General features: G+C 36.3%; 1 long non-coding RNA gene across 2 annotated transcripts; it reads right to left on the bottom strand.

Moving 5' to 3' along the window:
• Nucleotides 1-2,413: 2,413 nt before the first annotated feature.
• Nucleotides 2,414-5,997, bottom strand: LOC131527731 (uncharacterized). 2 transcript variants are annotated; one of them, XR_009267731.1, is made up of 3 exons: nt 5,414-5,997; nt 3,796-3,956; nt 2,414-3,652 (listed from the first exon to the last, which is right to left on the bottom strand). It is a non-coding gene; the product is annotated as an uncharacterized LOC131527731 (long non-coding RNA). The 2 variants fall into 2 exon arrangements; XR_009267732.1 differs by having other exon boundaries at nt 5,650-5,997.
• Between the last annotated feature and the right edge of the window lie 19,843 nt (nt 5,998-25,840).

Here is a 25,840-nt window from a genome sequence, read left to right as displayed (position 1 = left end):
TTTGTGCTGTAATCCTTTTTAGACTTCAAAGTGAATCATTCTGTTATCAGTTAGCAGACTCAGCCAAGGATAACATGATGATTTTCGCAGCATAAAACAATGTTCTGTCTCTGTTTCTCTCTCAGGCTGACCTTGAGCACCTCTGTGCTTTGCTGCGGTGAAGAGCTGGAGGAGAACTGATCTGCTGATATTTGAGTGTGAATGGGGTAGGTTGGCAGTGATCTTATCTCCCTCCCCAGTAAAGACCAATGAGCTCATGTAATTTAGATTAATGGCAGGGGGGCTTTTCCATGTGTGGGACCCTGCCCAAAAACTCCCTAGAACGCAGAGGATGAATTCTTGTTCTCTCATCTGATCCCAATAGCCAGATTCCAGGTTTCCATTTCCATTTTCCCCTGCTTGCTCTGTTTAGGGTCTTGGAGACCCCAAAGGCTTTTTAATAGACTGGAAAATATACTTTCTTTTGAACGTTCAAGTCGATATTTTCCCCAATCTTATGAAAGTATTAACAAAACTTGACAAATCTTCGCTCCACGGACAATATTAAAACATTTATGATTAGGGTTGGGTACCAAACATCCATTTATTTATTTATTTATTTATTTTTAAATACCACAATCAAATGACCCATGGTTGCATTAGGTCCTTGCACATGCATTATTATATCAATGCGGACAAAATACTGTATTAATATACTCTGATGGTGCTTCCTGAAATACCAAAAGCTTTAGCAGTTGACTTGTTGCCTTGCTGATTCCCGAACTAATTAATCTTATGCGTTTCCGATTGGTTGTTCTTATGACAGTGTGTAGTTAAATATAAATGTAAATTAAACATTTTGTTAATAGTGTTATATAAAAATTAATCAATGGGGTGTTTTAATTAACATTTATATATGACCCATGGACCACAAAACCAGTCATAAGTAGCATGGGTATATTTGTAGCAGTAGCCAACAATACATCATATGGGTCAAAATTATCAATTTGTTATGCCAAAAATCATTAGGATATAAATTTCCTACCTTAATTATATAAAAACTTAATTTTTGATTAGTAATGTGCATTGTTAAGGACTTCATTTGGACAACTTTAAAGGCAATTTTCTCAATATTTTGATATTATATATATATTTATACAGGTGCATCTCAATAAATTAGAATGTCATGGAAAAGTTCATTTATTTCAGTAATTCAACTGAAATTGTGAAACTTGTGTATTAAATAAATTCAATGCACACAGACTGAAGTAGTTTAAGTCTTTGGTTCTTTTAATTGTGATGATTTTGGCTCACAATTAACAAAAATCCACCAATTCACTATCTCAACAAATTAGAATACTTCATAAGACCAATAAAAAAAAAAGGGGGCTCCTTTTGCTATAATTACTGCCTCAATTCGGCATGGCATGGAGGTGATCAGTTTGTGGCACTGCTGAGGTGGTATGGAAGCCCAGGTTGCTTTGATAGCAGCCTTCAGGTCATCTGCATTGTTGGGTCTGGTGTCTCTCATCTTCCTCTTGACAAGGTCAGGCGAGTTTGCTGGCCAATCAAGCACACCAACACCATGGTCATTTAACCAACTTTTGGTACCTTTGGCAGTGTGGGCAGGTGCCAAGTCCTGCTGGAAAATTAAATCAGCATCTCCATAAAGCTTGTCAGCAGAAGGAAGCATGAAGTGCTCTAAAATTTCCTGGTAGATGGCTGCGTTGACTGTGGACTTCAGAAAACACAGTGGACCAACACCAGCAGATGACATGGCAGCCCAAATCATCACAGACTGTGGAAACTTCACACTGGACTTCAAGCAACATGGATTCTGTGCCTTGATTTCCAAATGAAATGCAAAATTTACTTTCATCTGAAAAGAGGACTTTGGACCACTGAGCAACAGTCCAGTTCTTTTTCTCCACAGCCCAGGTAAGACGCTTCTGACGTTGTCTCTGCTTCAGAAGTGGCTTGGTAACCCTTTTCCTGAAGACGTCTGAGCGTGGTGACTCTTGATGCACTGACTCCAGCTTCAATCCACTCCTTGTGAAGCTCTCCCAAGTGTTTGAATCAGCTTTGCTTGACTATATTCTCAAGCTTGCAGTCATCCCTTTTGCTTGTGCGCCTTTTTCTACCCAAATTCTTCCTTCCAGTCAACTTTGCATTTAATATGCTTTGATACAGCACTCTGTAAACAGCCACACCTTACAGTAATGACCTTCTGTGACTTACCCTCTTTGTGGAGGGCGTCAATGTTCGTCTTCTGGATCATTGCCAAGTCAGCAGTCTTCCCCATTACTGTGGTTTCAAAGAACAATAGATACCCAGAATTAATACTGTATGGATGGTCATTTATTGAAACTGAAAAGTAAATATTCTAATATTTTGAGATACTGATTTTTGACTTTCATGAGCTTTAAGCTCTAATCATCAAAATTAAAACAAAACAATTTTTTGAAATGTTTTACTTTACATGTAATGAATCTAAAATATATGAAAGTTTCACTTTTTGAAACATTCTAATTTATTGAGATGCACCTGTATATATATTTTTTTCACCCTCAAATTCCAGATTTTCAAATAGTTGTATCTCGGCCAAATATTGTCTCAAAAATCTCAAATAAATAAATAAAAATGACCCTTATGACTGATTTTGTGGTCCAGGGTCACATATATTTATATTATTGCATATGTTGTTGATCAATAAGGCCAATTATTGGACTGCATTGATACTCTGTCTACAAAGTAAATTAAACTTTTGGCTTAAGAGATTTATTTAAAATTAATGTATTATTGTAATCAACTAATGATTTGCCACTTTTTCCCTCTAAATATGAATTGCTTAAAAGTGCTAAATGAATCGTGAATGCAACCATTATGAAACTATAAACATTAAGAGAAATCAAAACCAATTTTGATTTTTACAGAGAACTGATATTAAATTACAATCTCTACTTATTATATAAAAAACAACAGCATAAAAATCAACAGGTAATGACAGAATTGTACTTTTTTGGTATACCGTCTCTTTAAACCACTCTATCTGCCTTTTTAAATGTATTCCGAGTTCACCGGTGTAGTCTGAATGAGCGTTTGTTTTAAGCACATTCCTTTATCATGTGAAAAGGACACGAAAAGCCGAACAGCCCACAGGAGAGCAACATATCTAAGCGCAGCAGAACAATATGACACATCCAGAAGGATAATCGGCCCTCAGTTTGGAGAGGTCACCTTATGACATTTATGAATCCCATTATCATGCTTATGTGCCCCAAATATCAGTGCTGTCCTTGTGGAGATTATGGTGCTTTATCACACAATGCCCTGCACCCTCACAGGTGCAGCTAATGTTTTATGTGCCATTGTCATAGCCAATTCCACTCACACAAGGAGTAGTGCTTCAAAAAATGAGTGGAAATGCACTGTGACCAGCTTAATGAAGCCACATGGAGTAGAGAGCGAACAGAGATTGTGAAAGAGAGCGGAAAAGGAGCATACTTCCCAGTTGAACATTCCACATTCCGCACTGATTGGTGCCTTTGTAAATAATCTGTAGGCGAGAGATCGATGTGTTGGCTCTGCTCCGGCAAATGGCCACTGTAAACCAGGAAGGCCCTGAGGGGAAGCTTTTCTCCCATCAGCTCAGCGTAAGCCAGACCAGCGTCACCTGAAAAGTGAGATTTATTTTCCGGGAGGAAAAACAAGGAATAGGATTAGCTCCAGATCTGGGTGCAGAGCTCGAGAAAGCCACAACGGCGTGTGATAAGATCAGGAATGGAAAAGCAGTTAGGCGAGCGGTTAGGGACGTACCTTCATCTCCTGTCCAGCTAAGATTGATCCTGATGCTCCCCGGAGGATTCTGCCACAACGAAGGTTCAAAGATCAGCTCCTCCATTGCTGTGTCCTCCGCAGATAAATGCAGTTAATCAGACTGGAGTGCGATTGTGTCTGTGGCAGTCGTGTTGAATTTCCTGAGGGACACAGAGAGCAAGAACTGGCAATTAGCAATGTAGCATGACGTATCGTGATCACATTGCACAATATTATTGTTTTAAATAATCTTATCAGCACTAGTCTGATTAGGCCAATATGGGATGCACACGTTTGGCGGACACTTTTATCCAAAGCAATTTACAGTACAGCCATGGTATACATTACGCTAGTATGGTTTCCTGGAGCTCAAACTCATGACCTTAGCATTGGACCAGTTGGACCAGTTAAACTACTGGAACATCTTTCAAGCAATTTTTCCCGGGTCTCAAAGTACTAGACAGTCCCTCCAGGATTTCACGATTTTTTTGTGTGATTTTTGCGATCAAAATGACTGATTTTGTGGTGGTAATTTCCATAAATGTGTGACAAATTTGCGATTTTTATTTATTTTTATTTTAAATTATGATATCACATTTACCAAATTAACTCAAGTGAAGTCACCTTTATTTATATAGTGCTTTTAACAATACAGATTGTGTCAAAGCATCTTTACAGTATCAAATAGGAAAATAGTGTGTCAGTAGTGCAGAAGGACAATAGTAAACACTCAATTTTCAGTTAAAGGTATTTCATTATTGAATTCAGTGATGTCATAATCCAGCTCAGTTCAGTTCTAATAGTATTTGTGCAATCAATTCGACGATATCACTGGAAATTAAGTGTCCCCAATAGGGCTGCACGATTAATCCCATGCGATTTTGAATCAGCTGGAGTTTATTAAACGTGCAGATTATGTATTATGTTAGATGCACAATATTCAAAAATAACAAACAAAATGCATAAAGCTGGTTTATTTTGGTCTCTTCAGTTCTGAAACATTTGAACTTTTAAAACAACCTTAGGACCTAACCTATGTAAACATTAACAAAGAAGTATTGTAGCTGTACATGCTTGTAAATCCAATTCATACATTTGGTATTTTGGTCTCTTAATAAATTCTGATATATTGATATATAAAAAATAGAAGGGGAAAAAATTAAATAATTAAACAACACTGCGTAGTCAGCGTTGGTATTGTATCAGACTTTACTGATCAGTGTGCACTTAATATTATATGAAATTCAAGTTCAAATGGAGTTAAAGTTTTTGACCAGCGAATGACAGAGATGACAGAGTGTCATTAGAACGGCTGTAACTGTTATCTGAGGCAGCAAGTGCATCGCAATATATGCTTTCATCAACTTTTACAGGTTATATAACGTTTATTGTAGCTATTTGGACGCTTAGTTTTTTCTTGTTGTTTAATACACTTGGCCAAAATCTCAAATTAAGCGCTTATGCACAGGATATTTAAAACGTACAAAAGTATATTGGCTAGACGGCAAATAACCTACTTCTTCTCCGCTCTTCAAGCACACAAAAACATTAGCCTTTACAGACATAGTGTTTGAGTAAAGAAAACGCTGTACTATTCAAACATCAATTATTTATTTACCCTTTCATTGCGAAAAAGCAGAGATCTGTCTCCTCCAGGCTGTGCGCGGCGAGTAAATCTGAATGGAGGCGGGTGAATGTTTCGCTGAGAGATGATCCAATGACATTACGAGGTTTTACCGACAAGCTCTTTTTAATGCTTATCATTGGTTAAACATTTTTAAAACCCTCTGATTTAAAATAATAATAACGAATTATAATAGAGATATGAAGTTTGGATAATTTTCCACGGCACACCTGACTGGGCTAGGGTATGGCAACTGCATACTCTGCCATACGAAAACGCCGCCCCTGCTCGTGCAGTATATCGGGATATTGCTTAGCCCGGTCCTTGGCACTGATGTGATGTGAGGAGGCAGGTGAGACAAATTTGCCGCCATTGTTTCTTGACAGACCGCTCACATACACAGATGTCATCACGTGAACAACATCTGAATCCACGTAACGTAAAATAATTCAGTTAGATGATTATAATTTTATGTTATGTGAGGTCTTTTATTTATTTTTTTGCGATTATTTTGCGGTTAAATGACGAATTATGCAGGATCACAAAAAAATGCGACATTTTGTTTATTTTGCATTGCATTCAGCAATCGCGAAATCGCGAAAAACTGGAGGGACTGACTAGATATTGGTTTCTACTGTACATTGTAAGATTTTAGTGTGAATACCCTTGTCTAGCAAACCATCTTTAGCAATTAGCATGCTAAGCTAAATAGCATTGCATTAATATGTGCAATGAAAGTAGCAGGTCAAGAAATCAGCTAAAAATCTGCACAAGTAATCAAATTGAACTTTTTTTCCAATGAAATTATACTGTTCAAAAGTGTGCTGCCAGTAAGATTTTTTTGAACGAGGTCTCTTATGTTCACCAAGGCTGCATTTATTTGATCAAAAATACAGAAAAACAGTAATATTGTTATATTATATAGGGCAGAGTGGGGGAAAATTCCTCTTAAGGATTGTGACATTTCTTTTTCAGTGAAACAAAAGTTAAATGTGTTCAGAATAGTTATCATAGATTTAGTGACAATGGCATAAATTATAAACCAAGTATGAAAAATGTCCAGAGTTTTCATGTTATTAGATTTTTTACAAAAATTTAACTTCTGACAAACCAATTTGCTTTAAAAATTTACAGCAGAATCAGAGTACAGGCAGTTTTAGCTTAAAATTAAAAAAAGAATATAATCGGTAATTATGAATCACAAAATGTATAATAGTGTATTTGAAAAAAAAAAAAAAAGTTAGCTGATGATAACTGGCTAGCTAACTAGCTACCTGATGCTAACTTGAGGTAATTTTTAAATTGAAAGTCCAAATATTTTTATTCAACCAACTAGTTAGAATACATTTGATGGAAAAACAAAGGATTTGATGTTCAGAACAGAATAACAATAGTAATTGTCCATTGCTCCCTGGGGACATTTTACCCCATCTGGAGGCATTTTACCCCACAGATTATGTTTGAGGAAAAAAAATCATGTCATTCTGAAAATATAATTAGATTTTTATTAAATAACACATACTCTCTATCTACAGGCCCTACTGTTCTCATATCTTATATACCTGTGATGTTCTACAAAACAACAAGCTTTAAAACACTTTTTTTCTTACTGCTGAAAATTAGATCATTTACTGTGAAATCAGTTTTCTCTCCAGTACATCACCAGTGTAAGCTTCATGGTGAAAACTTCTACATCACTCTTGTCAACATAGTCCATAGTTACAATAAAAATGTATCTTGACTTTATCTTGTGATTATTTTGGGGAAAAACAGTAAGGGGGCGTTTTACCCCATGGGTGCGTTTTCCCCCATTCTACCCTAACTGTTTTCTATTTTAATATGTATATATTGGAATATCTATGCATGTGATGGCAAAGCTGAATTTTCTAGTCTTCAGTGCCACATGCTGTGTCAATTTGCTGATTTGGTGCCCCTAAAGAAAAAAAAGTGGTATTATCATGGTTGTGTTTCTTAATATTTTTTTGTGGAACCCCTGATACATTTTTTTTCAGGATACTGAATAGAATAATTTTGACTAGTCAACTTAATGAATCCTTGCTTAATAAAATATTAATTTCTTTCCAAAAAAAAAAAAAAATCTTACTGACCCCAAGTTTTTGAATGTTGGTGTATGTATGCAATAATTTTACCACTGTAAATCATGAATTCTACACATTATCACTGTGGTAAATCACACTGTGTAACTCACAGCTTTGAGACCTTGACTGATTGTAATATGACAAATGATACCAATGATTCAGTCAATAATAACATTTATTACTCATTTTTATTAGCTATAAGTTCATTATATCCTGACATTAGGCTGTTTGTAGTCAGGGGGCAAATGAATTTGGCATTTGGGGGGCTTCAATGTTTTTGTGCATGAACATCTTTATCTTTGTGTGTGTGTGTGTGTGTGTGTGTGTGGAAAGAATATTGTGCTATTAATGTGTCCATCTCAGCATAAATTCAGCAGTGCTCATGAGAACTGCAAAGGAACAGTCCCCTACCTTGTAGTGTCTGAGGAGGGAAAAGAAAAAGGATTTTGTCCCTCCTCTCGACTGTACCGCCAAACACATGAAAGAGATGAGCACCACTTGTCTCTGTCTGCCAAAAAGCTTCTTTCTCTTTTCTCACTGTCTCTTTCCAACCCTCTGTCCTTTTTTACTCTCTTCCTCTCACCCTCTCTCTCGAGTGAATGAGTGAGAGGTCGCAATGCTGGAGGTGAATAATGACAGTGTCCTTCAAAAACACAAAGGCTCTTCATGTGAGCTAATGCCCCACCATTTCAGGCAGACAGCTCTGAATAAAGGCCCTGCTCTCCACAGCCCTCGGCTCACTAAACGCAGTGCGGTAAAGCCGTCTCGCTCGCCTGTGAATGCAGCTGAAGAACAGACGGGAGAGAGGATGGTGTTAGTGATGAAAAGCTCTGTGTGACTGAACATTCCCTGACCCCAGAGACAACAGCTTTTATATAATGCACTTTAAAAAAGTCTGCTGAGAGATTTCATCTGTTTAAAGGACAGTGATTTTTTTTTTCTTCATAGATTTACATAGATTATACGTTAGTATACATTAATATCTCAATCGTTTTTTCTAGACAGAATTGAGATTACATGGAGAGCAAAAGCATTTATTCTTCCGAGTTTTTTCCTTTGTACAATGATCCTAGTAATCTCGCGTGTGTCTACCATGAAGTTTCAGAAGAGATCTCAACAGATGTCTCAAACAGTACTCAGATTTCACAAGCTTCAAAAGTCTGCAGTCAAGTCAAAGATTTCAATGTGAACTCAAGTATTTCCCATCAAATTTTCACAAGATAAATGATCTGAGCCATTCTGTCTACATTCATTTTATGTCTATTACCTACAATTAACAAAACCTCCGCACACCTGATGGCAATAAATAGCAAAGACCAGCCAGGTCAAAAAACTAAAAAAACAAAACAAATCCCGCACACTATATATGCAAAAAATATCAAAATATTTATTAACGACATGCGACCGAAATGTCGTTAATAAATATTTTGATATTTTTTGCATATATAGTGTGCGGGATTTGTTTTGGTTTTTTATGTCTATTATCTACAAAAAAAGTGGTGTAGGATTTACAATATTCACTCAGAAATTGCTAGCAAGTTTTATAATAATCAGAAAGAAACTGCAAGTAATGCACTGAACATGACACTTTGAAGTATAAAAGCTCACATAGTATTTTATTTTAAAATGTACTCTAATAATATCTCCTTTATTCACAGCTTGCAATGTACTAAATATTGACATGCGTCATTTGTTTCTGTTTTGTCTTCTAATTTTAGAATAACTTATCAGTAAAGTCAATACTTAAATGAAACATAACTGAAGAATATTTATAATAAGTCTTCTTACTGCAACTATCTTAATCAGTATATTTGGATATTTTCTTAATCCAAAATTATTTTCTTAATCAGTATTTTTGTCTTGTTTTCTAAGAAACATGCTTAAAACAATATAAAATTAAATAAAATATATTTTAATAAAAAAATAAATAATAATTACTCCATTAGCTTTTTTTAAGAACATGAAAATAAATTTACTATTAATGTGAGAAAAATAAACTTAACTTAAGATAAAACTTCTGAAATTGCAGTATATTACACAATTCTGCTGCTCAAGTAAAATTATTTTAAGGATATTTAAGAGGTATTTTAGTAGACAAACTGCTAATTAAACATTTTTCTTTTTTTTTTTCACCTAGAAAATGAACTGTAAAAGAGCAGCATTCGCAAAATGTTCTTCTTGGATGTCGTGTCATGCTTTAATTCAGGCACTTCTTTCAGTCAACATAATGTATCTAAGATTTCCAAAAAAAAAAAAAAACTTTTGAATTCAATCCAGTAATGCGATATTAAAGATGGAGTTGTACTGGAACAGAAATGCGCTCTTAAGCAAATACCACACCAGAACAGGTGTGAGCACATTTGGCCACCAGACTTCTCCCGTGACTATGACTTTGCAGTCGTCTGGAAATGCTCCATGTCCCAGTTAAACAAATAGCGTAATTCGGTGGCGAACACAACAGCTCTGTTTCTAACGCAGATGTCCACTTGACAAGTCTCAGCCTAATGGTGGTCTACCCTCTAACCCCACATTAACATGCATTTAATGCTCCCTATAGCTCAAGAGGCTGTCTGACTGGCACAACAGCTAGCCTAGAGGAGATAGAGCTGGAAAGCAAAGAGAGAGCAATGATTAAATGCCTAGTAGAGCATCCATAGTGGTTTATTAATGGCTTTTGTACTTGCTTGGTGCTCTAAGCAAGCTTGCTCTCTCAGAATTCTGCTTGATCATACAGAAAGAGTTAGAAAAAGAAGAAAAGAAAGAGAGCGAGAGCGAGTCAGAAGAGGTGGGCCGAGGGGACCAAGGCTCTTTGATCAACATCCCTCATTAGTGCTCTTGACTGAATGCAAGTGTGGAGAACGGTCCAGGCTGCCCACACTGGTCTGAAATCTGGCAGGAGGGACCGTGGATTGGATCACCGCAGCATTGCATGAATTAGACTGGGAAAAAAACCATGCTGCACCATCCTGGTGTCCTCTATGCCAGTTGCCACCTCGGCGCTCAATGGACAGCTGACGCTACAATAAAAACACCTAACTACATTTACATTTTTAAATTCTCTCTTTATATTCTCCTTCATTTGGGCAAGTCTGTGCCGCATTATCCTCCAAACTGGCTACAGTAAAAGCACAGTGAACAAAATGTGAAAAAAAAGTACATTCTGGAAAACAGAGTTTCGTCGGACGCGTCTCCAAGGGTGTTTAATCTCTCATGGCTGGTCTCCATTCCTCCCACAAAAGGCCACCCACTGCTGAGCTACTGGACATGACAGTCACACACACACATAGAGTTTTTCCCTCAGGAAAACTAATACTCTTTAATAGCAGCCTGTTTTAGGAGTAATTGGAAAAGGAAGTGGAGAGATTGCTGGTGCAGGAGAAGTCCAGCTGGATAAAGAAGAGCTGAGGGGGGGAATGGGGTTCAGATTATTGTCAGAATTAGAGGAGGAGGACACACTCCCACAGTCTGACCTCTAACTATTGTTTAGTCACATTTGGTCTTTTAATTCCAGTTTACTGCTTAAAGACTTCAGGTTGTAGATTCACTAGACCTCACTGGATGGATGAAAATAATGCTAATTTTTGTCATGACAACTCTCGGAGGGATTGACATGGTAATGTACATGACAATGTTAATGTACTTGGTCTTGACGGAATAGATCTGCTACGCTGCTGCTGCTGCTGTACCGAGACTTGCTACTGCCATATATATAAATAACATGCTGCTGTGAGCGTGTAAGAAATACTGCTGCTGCAAATATAACATAGGGTATTTCGGGTAATCTGGGACATCTGGGACACCTAAACTCCAGTGTGTTTATTTCCTGTTCTAATAAAATTCAGTCAACAGGACTTTTACTATAATTTTAGCATGGATGTCACGTGACTGAAATCACATGACTTGGGGGTAATTCCACAGAAAGGGGCGGGGCACTTGTCAATCAAGAGGCTCCCCTGGGAATCGCATGACAAGGTCAATGACATAGGATTCTGACTAGATTAATGTTAAGTACATAAAGTACATAAATCTGTCATAAATAAAACAATGTTCCTAATTGTTGTCAAATTATGTTTGTGATCTATTCAAGCAACAAAATATGTATTAAAGTGTTGAAGATGTGTTTTAGTTTTTTTTCTTTCAAACATTTATTTGTTGTCCCACATTATCAAATATGATTGAAAATGTGGGACAGCTTGCTTTGAGTAATCTGGGAAAGTCTTCAAATGGGGGAAATATGCATTTAGGGACTTTATAAATCTAATGACAAGTGCTAATATATGCCATAATGAGAAATGGGTGTTAATGCTGGAGGTTATAACATTAGCACAAGTTCACTGTAGCTAGCAGCTAGCTAAACCAGCTAGCTAGAGAGATGCTACAGAGATGGAATCTGGGAAACATATTCCAATAGCAAGCAAAGGTATCAGGATGAAGTAAACCGTTAATTTCATTTCCCAAATTCCCAGTTAGTTTAGTATACACAACGGTTCAAATCACTGAGCAGGAGGGGGATCTGTGCCCAGGCCAGTTCACAATGTTCTGTTCAGAAACGCGCACGCACGCACACACACACACACACACACACACACAGAGAGTCATTAGTCAGCTAAAATATGAAAATATCCATGGCCTTTAATTAACTCAATGAAATGTATTACAAAATACACAGGCACCACAGCGTCAGGAAAAGAGATGGCAACAGAAAGAGCGAGGAAGAGAGAGAGAGGGAAATAAGAGAAATATGAAGAAGCTAAACCAATGGAATGAGAGTAGAATGAAGGGAGCTATTGGTGATATTGTGTTTGGCATGCATAAAGTATGATGAATATAGGCTTTTTTAGGCCTAATACATATGTCCCAGATTACAAAGTGACCTGTCCCAGATTGTCAAATTCAGGCAGAATTTTTTTTTTTTTTTTTTGCCACAAAAACACTTAATAGGTGTGGCATGTCTCCTCTGGGCATAATATCTACATTATTTCTTCTGGTGTGGTTAGAAAACATCTTATGGATTTCAGAGAAGTCTAATGCGTTGATCTAATGTGTTAGATAGATATAGAAATAAATCACAGAAGTCAAAATTGCAAACCTAAGTGAAATAACCCCCATAGCATACATGAATCACCTCGTAGCAGCTATACAGGTGGAGCTGGGGAAGGTGGAGGGTTTCTGAAGCACACTGCGAACTGCTACAACAAGCACTAGTCATATATTTGAATGTTGAGCAGAGAGCTCATTGGCTACCGATACTGGAGAGAACCAATCAGCTGTGCCATGTGATAATGATGTCATTAGGTCAGACTGAGTTAGACCTATCAGACTGTGCCATCTAGAGTTCATGCCAGAGGGTGATACAATATTTCCAAAAATAGAAAACATGTTGCTATTAAAAATAATGTTATTATTATTATTATTTGATAACTTAATATTTAATAATAATTTAACCTAAACATTAAAATATTGCTAATATTATTTCATAGACAGACAGACAGATAGATAGATAAACTATTTAAAATGTTTATATTTTTATACATTTTTTATATATTTTATATTTTTATTAGCGGCATTTTATTACAGTCATGCCCATTTTAATTGGAAAAAAAAGAAGATAGATTGAACTATCCACCTTTTTCTTCAACGCAGAAGTAAGCCTATGGGTGAGACTTCCGGTTCATTAGCAGTTATAGATAAATAACGAGGAGAATAACAACGTGCAGTAAACGGTAAAACTGTTTGCACTACAAACCAATGTGTTAATAATTAAGATAATACATTAAAATAATATCGTAAGACACACAAATTTTCAATATCAAGCAGCTAAAAATAACTGGACGCGGATGAGACCAAAAGCTAGACCCATAGAATTTACAAATGGCGCATCCATTTTTACGGCAAGAAAAAGGTGGATAGATAGAAAGAAAGTGCGGTCACACTTTATATTAGGTGGCCTTAACTACTATGTACTTACATCAAAAATTAGTACAATGTACTTTTACTGCTATTGAGATGTTATATGGGTAAGGTTAGGGACAGGTTTGATGGTATGGGTAGGTTTAAGGGTGGGTTAAGGTGTAAGGGATGGGTCAACAGAGTAATTATAAATGTAATTACAGAAATTAATTAAAGATGTAACTACATACAGGTATTTTTGAAAATATAAGTACAATGTAAAAACATGCATGTACACAATAAGTGCATTGTATCAAATGATTAATTTAAATGTAAGTACATAGTAGTTAAGGCCACCTAATATATAGTGGGACCGAAAGTGCTATGTGACCCTGGACCTCATATGGGTACATTTTTAGATTTTTATGCATCATCTGAAAGTTGAATAAATAAGCTTTCCATTGATGTATGTTTGTTAGGATAGGACAATATTTGGATGAGATGGAATCTGGAATCTGAGGGTGCAAAAAAATCAAAATATTTTGATTATCTCATTTAAAGCCTTTAAATCGCCTATACAGCATACATAAATATACATAGAATGAGAATCAGAATCAGAAAGAGCTTTATTGCCAAGTATGCTTGCGCATACAAGAATTTGTTTTAGTGACATAAGTTTCCACCAGTACACAGAGACAAGAACACACAGACAATAAAAATAAGATGAAAATAAAAAATACACATATGTAAATATAAATAGACAAAAATTGAACAGTAAATAAATTGTATGTACAGTTGTGATATAGATGATAGAATGGAATAGAATAGAATGAGATGCAAGGATGTGCTAGGATGGAGGTGGTAACAAATAAATATAAGGTTATTGCACATTTTTGTTGCATAATGTTGCATAATTTAACTGTAAATAAGGTAGATTGCCTAGGGGAAGAAACTGTTCTTGTGCCTGGCTGCCCTGGTATTTGGGGCTCTGTAGCACTGGTCAGATGGCAAAAGTTCAAAAAGGGGATGACTTGGATGTGAGGGATCCAGAGTGATTTTCTGAGACCTTTTCCTCACTCTGGATGTATACAGTTCTTGGAGGGTGGGCAGGGGAGCACCAATAATCCTTTCAGCAGTCCGAACTGTTCTCTGTAGGCTTCTGATGTCTGAATATATATGTATATATGGTAGGAAATTAACAAAATATCTTCATGGAACATGATCTTTACTTAATATCCTAATGATTTTTGGCATAAAAGAAAAATCGATAATTTTGACCCATGTATTGTTGGCTATTGCTACAAATATACTTATGACTGGTTATGTGGTCCAGGGTCACATATTAGCTAGACAAGGCAATTAAAAACCTAACTTTTTTTTTTTTTAAAGTACAAATTGTTTGTATTTGTATTCATTCATTCATTTTTCAAATATCCCAAATTTTGCTGAACATTAGATGCAGGTACTGCTGTGGTTTAATGTTTACTATATATGTGGACTCACTGTTCCCTCACAGCAGACAGTTCTGTCCATTTACCTGCAGCAGAGAGGAGACATCGTGCTCCACTGCTCCTTTCCCACCTCTCTAAGAGAGACAGCTGCAGGAGATACAAAGAGGAAGACCTGCCGCACAGACATACGTCTACAGACACACATATACACACATACATTTACACCCACACTTACTTCCACAGCTACAAACACAAGCCATTACTGTCCATCTGCCTCACTGACAGGTGAGCTGTGAGGGCAGGCCTGAGTGGAGCTATACTAATGAGTCTCTCTCTCGGCTCTAGACTGGGCCGGGGCCACCGGGTTCTCCGCTCTTAATGGTAGTGCTGCCCAATTAACCACCATCACTGCATACACCGCACTCCTGACCTCACATGACTCCTTTGCATATGGAGGCCCAAGGTGAATGGAAAACTACATTTCCCTGCAGCCCCTGTTGTTCATATGAAACTTGCTCACACAAGCATCCCTAAAATACTGGTTTAGCCAATGTTTGCAGACGCAGGTGTGTAAAAGAAAGCAAATTAGTAACTCTTGAAAATCGTACCCATACAGAAGAAATGCTAGCACTGAATCATTTATCCTTGGCAATTTGGTTGCTAGGAGACCTGCAAATCTAATGGGAATGTTGCCATTTTGTTGCCTTTGGGGCAAGTTTGGGGTTTGGAAGATTTTTGTAATGTTTTTGAAAGCAGTCTCTTATGTTCACCAAGTGTGCATGTATTTGATCAAAAATACAGTAAAAACTGTAATATTGTGAAAAATTATTTGGATTTCATACTTTTATTTTAGTATCTTTTAAAATGTAATTTATGTCTTTGGATGGCAAAGCTGAATTTTCAGCAGCCAGTACTGCAATCTTCAGCTGGTTACTGCTAATAATAATAATAATAATAATAATAATATATATACACAAACACACATACACAAATAACATTTTTTATTTTATTTCATTTCAATGCAATGGTAACATTTCTCATTTTTATTTAGGTTTAAGTTAAGGTTTGAAAAAGGTTTCAAAAAGTCTGTTATTATTATCAGTGTTAACAGTAGTTCATATTAATATTAATATTAATAGCTGAATTATATTGTGGAACTCATGATACATGATAATTGATGAATAAACAAATTCAAAAGAACAACATTTTGTAAAAAATGAAAATATTTTATTGTCATTTTGATCACATTAATTGCATCCTTGCTGAATGAACATATTCATTTCTTATATTTAAGTACAAAAAGTACCACACATTTGAAAGGTAGTGTATGTCATTTTTCAAATGTCAGACAAAATAACACATTTACTGTCGAAAGTCTGACACTGTATCAAATAATTTGTTGTTGTTGACTGTTGTTTTCCTAAACGCATATGTCTTAGATATGTTCAGCCTTTATAGTAATTTTGATAAAATATGACATTTAAAGGGAAGTAAAAATCTGAAAGGAAGACATGGATGGAACAATAAATAAAAATCTTGTTGCTGAATTGATCAGTTTAGTGTTGAATATATGACTTTGAATTTCTCACTTGTTTTTTGAGTGAACAACAGGACAGAATTGAAGCGTGAAGACTTTCCAAACAGTCCCACAAAGCTCCAACATGTCAGAACAAAAGCAATCAGATGCATCAAACCACCACTCAGGAGAGCCGTTCTGTGTTGGGTCTTTAATGTGATGCATTTCAAAGCCTGACAAGCACAAATGGTGTCTGCCTCTCTCTGACGGCTGTCATCACCTGTCTGCACAGGATGGCCTCATCCAAAGGTCAGAGGTCAGCCATCACCCACGAAACGGCGAGATAGACACTGGAAATTGTCGGCGTGAGAGTGATGCCGTCCGTGGAGAGGGATCCATCACAAAAATGCCACCATCTCTGAGAGCGAGCCCCTTCTACGTGTGGCGTGACGCAAAGCAGACTGGCAAACACACAGAGGAATGCTTTTGCTCATTTTTCACAAGATTCTCATAAATCTGCCAACAAAAAAAATAAGCGTGAGAACAAGTTTTTGGGAGAGAGAGATACGCTACTTTAGAAGGTTTACTCTACTGAAAGATGTTGTTGAGTGTTGACAGTGTGCATATGTGTGGAAACATGAGACAGGAAGGAGCAGTGACAGATAAGAATACAAAGGGAAGGAGACAGAAAGAGAGAGAGAAGGGGGAAAGGAAAGACATTGAGGGAATGAGAGAGTTGAGGGAGAGTGAGGTGGCAGAGGAAAGGAGATAAAAGATAAACACAGACAGGTAAGAATAAAGAGGAAACTTTGAACAGCTATAACTTACTTTACCCATAGACAAGCCCAGATGCAGTCGGAAGACTTTTTTGGGTTTTCTGCACTGAGGAAGAATGACGTCATCCGAAAACTAGGGACTGATTCTGTTTAATTTTGATTATTTTAATGCTACAGCAGATAACCGATAAATGCCTGATAATAAAATTCTATAACGTTTGTCTAAATTTCAAAATAATTTTTTTTAAGATTACAAGTGTCATTAAATATTTTCAAAGATAAACTTTAAATAAGTGTTAGATAGAAACAAAGGCAATCTAAATGTAAAAATATGGGAATTAACCATGCACAATTAATCGTATAGTGACGATATTTTAATCATTCAATGTATGCATGTATGTGTCTATGTTATGGTAGATAACCAGTAAATGTTTGACATTAAAAAAAAATCAATAAAAATCTACCTTTAAAAAAAAAAAAAAAATACAATTATTTTAATTTTAATAAATCAATTATTTGAATTGCTCCAAGTGAATTTAGGTTTCAGAACATAATAATGTAAAGCATGACAAATTGTGTTGATTTTATTTATTTATTAGATTTTTTAAAAATGTTATTAAATTATTTTAAAGATGAACTTCAAGTGTTTGATAATGGCAAAGGTCACTGAAATGTAAAAATAAGGTAACCAAATCAATGTAATACTGAGCAATGTAAATGAATACAACAAACAATGAATAATACAATAAAATGCAAGAATAAAATACAAAAAAACTAAATAATTATTTTTCAAAACTGTATATATATATATATATATATATATATATATATATATACAGTTCTTTATACTTAAAAAAAATGTTTAATGCAATGTGTCATTTCTCTGTAATTATTTGTAAAATTCAGAAATTTTAGTGAAAATTAATATCAATTTTTAAAGGATTATATTTAATATATCTCTTAAAATATATACAATTTACAATAAGTATATTACATACCTTTAATTTAAAAATGACTTTTAATTCTCTATAATGTATAATTTTCTACAGACACCCTCTCAACTTCAAACGTATAAAAAAAGAATAGAAAAAAGAAGTACGAGGAAAAAGTAAAGGCATGGAGATGGGATGAAGGAAAGAGAAAGTGAGAAAGGGTAGAGAGACAGAAGGAGATTGGCCAAAGCAGGGGAATTAGGGACACACTTTGCCTCAGCTTTGATCATCATCAAAGGATCACAGGCTTCCACACTGACACATGGAGGGATTCAGCAGGACAAATGTAACAGTTTCACTCTTATCTTGTCAGCATGTGTGTGTATGTGTATGCACAGGTGAGGCTTCCTCACAAAGTATTTCCAGTCAGATCCTCTTCCTGATCGGTTGGGAGAGACACATGAGAGCTTCTGATGCCAGAGGAGATTCTGCAGACCTTCATCGCCTCTCTCAACCCCCTCCCAAAAACCTAGTGGAGTGTGAAATAGATCCAGGAGCTCTCAGGTGAGTGTTAAACCTGCCAGAAGGGAAAAGTACATAGGTATTGAGGGGTACCAACCATAAACCTGGACAGTAAATAGCCTCTTTATTTATGGACACAAACACTCTGTTACTGGGGAAACGGAACGACTGAACGTGGGGATCCGGAGTGTAACAGCACCGTAGAGACGTGCGTGAATGTTTGCGAAGACATTAAAGACAGCCTGTGACTCTTTTAAAAGGGTGAGAGAACGTTAGATTGTTTCACGGCCTGTGGATACAAACGTTAAAGAGCAATAGTTCTTGCTGCTTCTCAAAAACAGGCTGTTTCCACTCTGGAACGCTTGAGTCAGTTTACAGCGCCACCTTCTTTGGTTACCTTAAGAGCCTTAGAGACCTCACAGATAGACGCCTGTGATAAAAAGCAAATGTGTTTGCAGAACCTTCTCTTAACAGTCGTGAGAATCAATCAAGATTGCAAGGAATTACACTTTAGTTCCTTAAAGGTGAAGTGTGTTATTTTTAAAAAATTTTACAATTATTTTTCCTATCCTGGCTACTTGAAGAAATAGCTGTGCTGTTATTTTTGCTGTGGAACTTTTTTTCTACTGAAACTCTTGTTATAAAACTAGCAGTTTATAGTGACCGGAAAAAGAAATATACACTGTAGGACCATAAAATAAATTAAATTAATACGCTATATTGCACATTGTGTGCTGCATTAAAAAATAATTAATTAATGAGGGGGAGTCATGTGACATGCTCATGAACCTAGTCGCACTTGAGTAGAGCTCCGTACGTTTGGACTCTTTTTGCTGATATTTTTTGTTTTATTTTAAGTTTTATTCATTAATAATACTTTCCCTGATGGCACACAATCGGAAACAGCAGGAGTTGTCACCGTTGGCTGAGAAGAATAAAAGGTTGTGGACTTACAGGATCGCCATAGGCGCAGCAATCTGCGTCTGGTTGGATTGCCTGAAGGTTCCGAAAAGGACGACCCTATGGGCTTTTTGAAAAGATCGCTACAGAAGTGGATCCCGTCTCTGGCGGGCAAAGAGATTGAAGTGAAGCGAGCATATCTCGTGTACACAAGGCTCTCCTCAGATCGTGCTAAACCACGTGTTTTCATCTTTAAACCGTTGCGGTACACGGACAAGGAGCTCATTTTGCAGGCCTCCAGACTTCATGCCCCGGTGAAAACATCCGACGGAGCAACGCTGTCTTTCTTTCCAGATTTTTCTCCGGTTACCACAAAAAGAAGAAGTGCATTTGTACCAGTTAGGAAGGAAATGAGAGAAGCTGGTATCCAGAATTTGCTTCTTTATCCTGCAACGTTGAAGGTCATTCTCAATCAAGATGAACCTAAAATGCTATACTCCCCAGAAGCAAGAGTTTTTCTCAGATCCCATTCATCCACCAACTCTCAGTGAACTTCAGCTGGACATTTGCTGTCTAATCGGAGAAGAGATGCTCTAGTCTAAATGGTTAGGTGACTGTGTCTTTCACTGTTCACTTTAATGTTCACTTCTTAATTCATAGTTACTAGAAGCTTTCATTGTGCATACAGCATCGTTTACTGATTATGATGTTATTTTATTTATGTTTTAGTTGTATTCCTTCTCTCTCTCTCTCTTTCTTTTTTTTTTTTTTTTTAATAGAGATACTACCTAGTCCTAGTCAATATGTGACTATGGGGCCAATGTTGGTGATTCAGTAATGTGCAGGTTTTTGTTGATGCCACGGATCATATTAAGAGGTGCTGGCAGATCGAGGTTTGTTCTTGGTTTGATCATGGGAATGTGTTTATGTTTTTTTTTTTTTTAATAGTGACGGGAAGAACTTGTGTTTTGTCTTATTATGCAGTAATTCTGTTCGATACCTATGATTGACCTTAATATTCTGAGTTGTAATATTAATGGCCTAAATGGCCCTCACACTGGTTTTCTGGATTTTTTGCAAAGAAGAAAGATTGATATAGTGTTAGTTCAAGAATCTCATTTGAAAGAGGAGAATATACACAGGTGTAATAATAAGTTTTATGAAGTGGTATCTCACTAATCTTCAGATACTAAAACCAAGGGTGTCCTAATATTGGTGCGGAAGACTTTAAATATTACTATTTTAGATAAAGGTTGTGATACAGACGGTAGAATAACACATATAAAAACAATAGTGGAGAATAGGAATATTGTATTTCTTTCAGTTTATGCCCCTTGTACTCCTGACCCTGCTTTTTCTCTGTTTTGTCAACCTATCTCTTGAAAATTTCGGATTTTGAAATTGTATTGGGTGCAGATACGAATTCTGTAATGTTGCATATCCTAGATAGATCTGGACCAAAGGAATCACTCTCTCAAGCTTTTTTTCTGAATATGAATCTGCCGTCTTCTCTTAAGTGTAATCTCTGTTCGCAAGGATCTTTAGGCACGTTTTTGCCCCTCTCTCTCGCCTTTTTGGTCTCAGCTCTCACAGGACCTGTTATATTTGTTGGGTACTGAGATATGTTTGACTCTGCACCATTTTTTCATGAATGACTTTTGGGACTTCACCTTGTCTGTCCAACATAGCTGTTTACTGTTAGCTGCTCTCAAAAATTGCTAGTCAACCATTGGAATCCTCCTCACACAATGGACAGACGGACCTGGATTGTGTATTTGTTGGATATTATCTCGATGGAACTCAACTTCGCGTATACATGGATCTAATGTGAAAACTGTAAATTTATGGCTTTCAGCTTTTAATGTTGTGTCATCTTTTCTAAAATCCTTGTAAAAATGATTTTATTGTTATTTATTTATCTATTAATTTATTAATTTATTTATTATTATTATTGTTATTTTGTTTTGTTTTTTTAATTTATTTATTTATTTTTTAAGTCTACCAGGGGGTGGGATGGGTACTAAATTTGTGCAGCTGCTTTTTGTTTTATGTTACTGTTCCCAGAAGAAAATGCAATAAACAGTTGTTAACAAAATAATAATAATAATAAATTAATTAATTAATTACATAAACAAAATAAAAGTAAAATAATAAATATTTTATATTAGATTTTATTTTTATTTTTATTATATTTTATCTTATTTGTCTCTCATTCTATACATTTTATTGGCCACATTCTAAATAATTTTAAAGCCCTTCTCTTTTGTGTTACCTATATGTAATACATTTAATATATCTTTATAATACATTAATGGGAAGTCATGGCCTAATGGTTAGAGAGTCCAAAGGTTGTGAGTTCGAGTCTCAGGTCTGGCAGGAATTGTAGGTGGGGGGAGTGAATGTATAGCGCTCAATACCACAACTGAGGTGCCCTTGAGCAAGGCACCGAACCCCCAACATGCTCCCCGGGCACCGCAGCATAAATGGCTGCCCACTGCTCTGGGTGTGTGTGTTTGTGTGTGTGTGTGTGTGTGTGTGTGTGTTCACTGCTGTGTGTGTGCACTTTGGATGGGTTAATTGCAGAGCACAAATTCTGAGTACCGTACTTGGCTGTATGTCACATCACTTTAATGTATCATTAATTTAAACTCTTTTTTCTAAATATTGTCAGTAAATAAATAGTAAATACATAAATTAATTGAATTAAAGTAAAATAAAAAGAACAAAAACAAAATAGTTCATATTTCAAATATTTAGATACTTCAAATATTTAATGTAAAGTATAAAGTATATTTCTATAGTTTAAAATATTTTCTAAATATTGTCAGCAAAAGCAAAAGAACAATAAATAAATAAGTTTTTTTATAGATGCAAGTTTATTGTCTGGTGTCCTGGTTTAGCACAAGGATTTTTAGCACAGCTACTGAAAGATAGGAAGTGAGCGGTTGTGAATTAGGTTTTTTTTTTTCTTCTTCTTCTTTTTTTATTATGTAATGTGTTTTACATTCAACATTTTCCTTTCATTCAAGAGAAGCTAACTGTTCCAAACTCTGCAGCACAAACAAATGAACATCCTTTGAACTGAAACCCTCATACAATTCAGTCTGGTGCTATATTCATGTTTTTATAAAAGAGAGAGAGATGGAGTGGGAAAGAGCGATTATATTCCCACCGACAGCTAAATCAATGTCCTGATGGCAGCAAAAAATTAATGCACTGTATTTTAATTACATCTGCCGATGTACAAGTTATGAAAAGGAGTTGGCAGAGCCTGTCTGAATTCACTAAAGACCTATGTATGGAAATGTCAGTGAGGGACAGAACCAGAAGTATGGGTCGGGTCCGGTCACCGCAGGGTGGAGGCGTCTCTGGCTACAGCACATCGTGGCGAAACTGCGTTTTACAGCTCTCATTGTTCTCTGTCTGTTTTTCTTTCCCTATTTTTACAACCGAAGCCCACCTCCCAGCCACTAACCAGACCAGGACCCAGAGCGGGGCTAGTGCAGGCCAACAACGCCCAACGGTCTCATCACTTCAGCTGGGAAGATTCGAAAAAGAGGGTGGGAGTGGGTGGAAAGCATGTGGGGCTGATCATGCTACGATCTGGAGGGTCTGGTTCATTAGCGATCCAGTTTGAGAGTCCTCCAGTCAGCCAAGCATTGATAAAGATGAAGGAACGCATATGGGCCTTGTGTGCAAGCGAGACCCGACCCGGCTGCTGTTCGGCAGAGAGGAAAACATGTCATTCCATAGGAGGGAAAATAAACATGGTGAGCGTTTGACGACAGACAGGCACACTGAACTGTCGCCAGACAAGTGAGGGGAGCGCAGGCTACAGGAAGCCATCTTTACCCAGACACCCGGCAGCATAATCTACTAGCCACATATGCAGGGACCTGTCATGTGACTCAGGCTATGTAAACACACACGTTCTGCAGTCTGCCTGTCCTTCACAGATCTGATCATTAGACTGTTACTGCCTGCTTTTCACTAGCCACACACTTGTCTTTTTATCCATGTTGCTCATTTTAGTGGAGAGCAGAGATAATTGTAAAGATAAACAGAAAATGTTTAGTCTAATGCTTTGAAATTTGGTCGCAAACATCTTTGACATTGTAGAAGTCATTAGCAGTGTAAATTAAATGGGTTGGATACAATTAAAAGTTTGATAGAAGTACACAAAGCCTGATGAAACATTGATAACACCCATGTTGATTATAATGGAGGTATGTGATAATTATAACAGTCAATAAAAGAGGTTTATAATGTGAAGAGTGATATTTTATCTGTCAACTACACTGTAAAAAAGAACTTTGTTGAGCGAACTTAACAAATTTTTGAGTTTGCTCAACCTATTTTTGTGGGAGATTCTCAAATTTTTGTTGTATAACAAAAACTCAAAAATCTGCTGAAGCTGGTTGCCTTAAAATTTTAAGTTGGTTCAGCTTTTTTTTTTTTTACAGTGTAGTAATGTTAGTCAATGCACATACACATACTATGACGAATGGGATTTAATAGCGATATCAGACTACATGTTACAGTAAATAGCGAAATACAAAGCTGAAATGGAGAATATATTGTAAAATCGTTTAAAAAATCTTCTTTTTAGACAGGTTTATCATTAAACTGAATGATGGGCACTTTAAATGTTAGATTTTGAAGTGTAAATTCTGTATGAAATGTAAGTGTAAGTGCTGTATTTCATTAATTATCTTATCTTACTCAACTTATTTTTCAAATATCCGTCATTACTGAAATTGTGATATTCTGGATATCTCATATGGTCATATTTTTAGCATTACATCAATGCCTGTTTTCTCTTTATGTAATCTGAATTCTGTTTAATGTTTGATATTGTGTAGCGCTAATATGAAAAAAGAGGACCTTTCAGAGTGTTTTATTGTCGTTCATAAAATATATGTTTTTAAAAACAGATTTTCCTGCACCATGCAGCTAAAATCAGCTGACAGCCTTGTGGATCGGTTTCCTCCACACACATGAATCTTCAAGAAAGAGAAAAGGCCGTTGTCTGTCTGACAGCCAAGAGCCTGCAGTGGTGCTTTATCCTGAGAATAAGCAGGCCTGACCTTAACCATTGGCACAGAATTCCTATATCCTTCCGATTGCTCTGGCAAAAAAAAACAAAAAAAAATTCTTGTATTATTTTTCACCAACCACCCCTCAGTCTCGCTCTTTTTCATCCTGGCTTTCTTTTTCCAAGTCTTGCAATGGAAACAAATCTCTAAGGGTTCTTACAGCAGACTTAGAATAGTATGACGTATAATTTGCTGGCTTAAAAAAAAATCCTTGTCACTTGTGCTTTTCTCTAATGTATGTAAACCATACACAGAGCTCATAGATCTTTCTCTTCCGCACCGTAATCTGAAGAACACAATTGTCTGATTGTTTCCCACCCAACTTTCCGCTGGATAAGCGCACTCCTTTCTACGAACACAGAGGCTCATGCCAGAAAAATGGATATAGAAAAACAAAAAAACAAAGAATGAAACAACCAGAGGAAGAAAGAGCACCTTCAGGGAAAGAAACCTGGAAAGAAACAAGAATGTTTACGGCGCCCTCTATAGGACATATTTATGTGTGCCGGTTTACTGGAATCTGATTGACCAGCTGTGAACAACATTGAGCAAAAAGAAGAACAAGGAAGTACAAGTATAAGAAAAGAAAAAAAAAAAAAAAAATCAGTCACTTTGGGTATATTCTGGGCTCAGAACAAGCTCAATCAACACCACAAAGATTTCCAGACTTCCTAATTGCACTAATTTCCAGGAATTCTAGGTCACAGTGAGGTTCTTATAATGAAATTAAATGTTAAAATAATCACTGTTGTATGTGAACGATATGTGTGTAAACAAGATTTAAAACAAAAAAAAACTAACTTTTTCTGTGTAACATCATTTCCATGACAATGCATAAAAAATAGGGTTTAAACAGTTTTACATAACACAAATTAATTTCCTTTTGTAAGAGCTTTACCATTACTTTTTTCGAAGATCCTTTTTTTTTTTTTTTTTTTTGGCAATTAACATTATGCCATAAATGTGATTCACCTTGGATTATTACTTGGCAATCAAATCATATGTTGTGTCCATATTTGAAACAACAGTGAAGTCCACACAGTGTGCAGGTGAAATCAGACGTGTGCCTATAAGTGTAAATAATTCTTGTCAGCCTGACAGCTGAGTTTGATCTTCAGACATGTCTTGCTCCAATGCTGAAGTGCAGACGAGAAATATCTTTATCGGTGACTCCTGAATTCTCATCTAACCTATCCTACCTTAATGCATTCTCTCTCTCTCACTCTCTCTCTCTCTCTCT

This window comes from Onychostoma macrolepis, chromosome 02 (genome assembly GCF_012432095.1).
Source record: "Onychostoma macrolepis isolate SWU-2019 chromosome 02, ASM1243209v1, whole genome shotgun sequence".
NCBI classification, from domain to species: domain Eukaryota; kingdom Metazoa; phylum Chordata; class Actinopteri; order Cypriniformes; family Cyprinidae; genus Onychostoma; species Onychostoma macrolepis.
The sequence above is the reverse complement of the archived record's forward strand: the minus strand, read 5'-3'. Positions and strand labels throughout refer to the sequence as shown.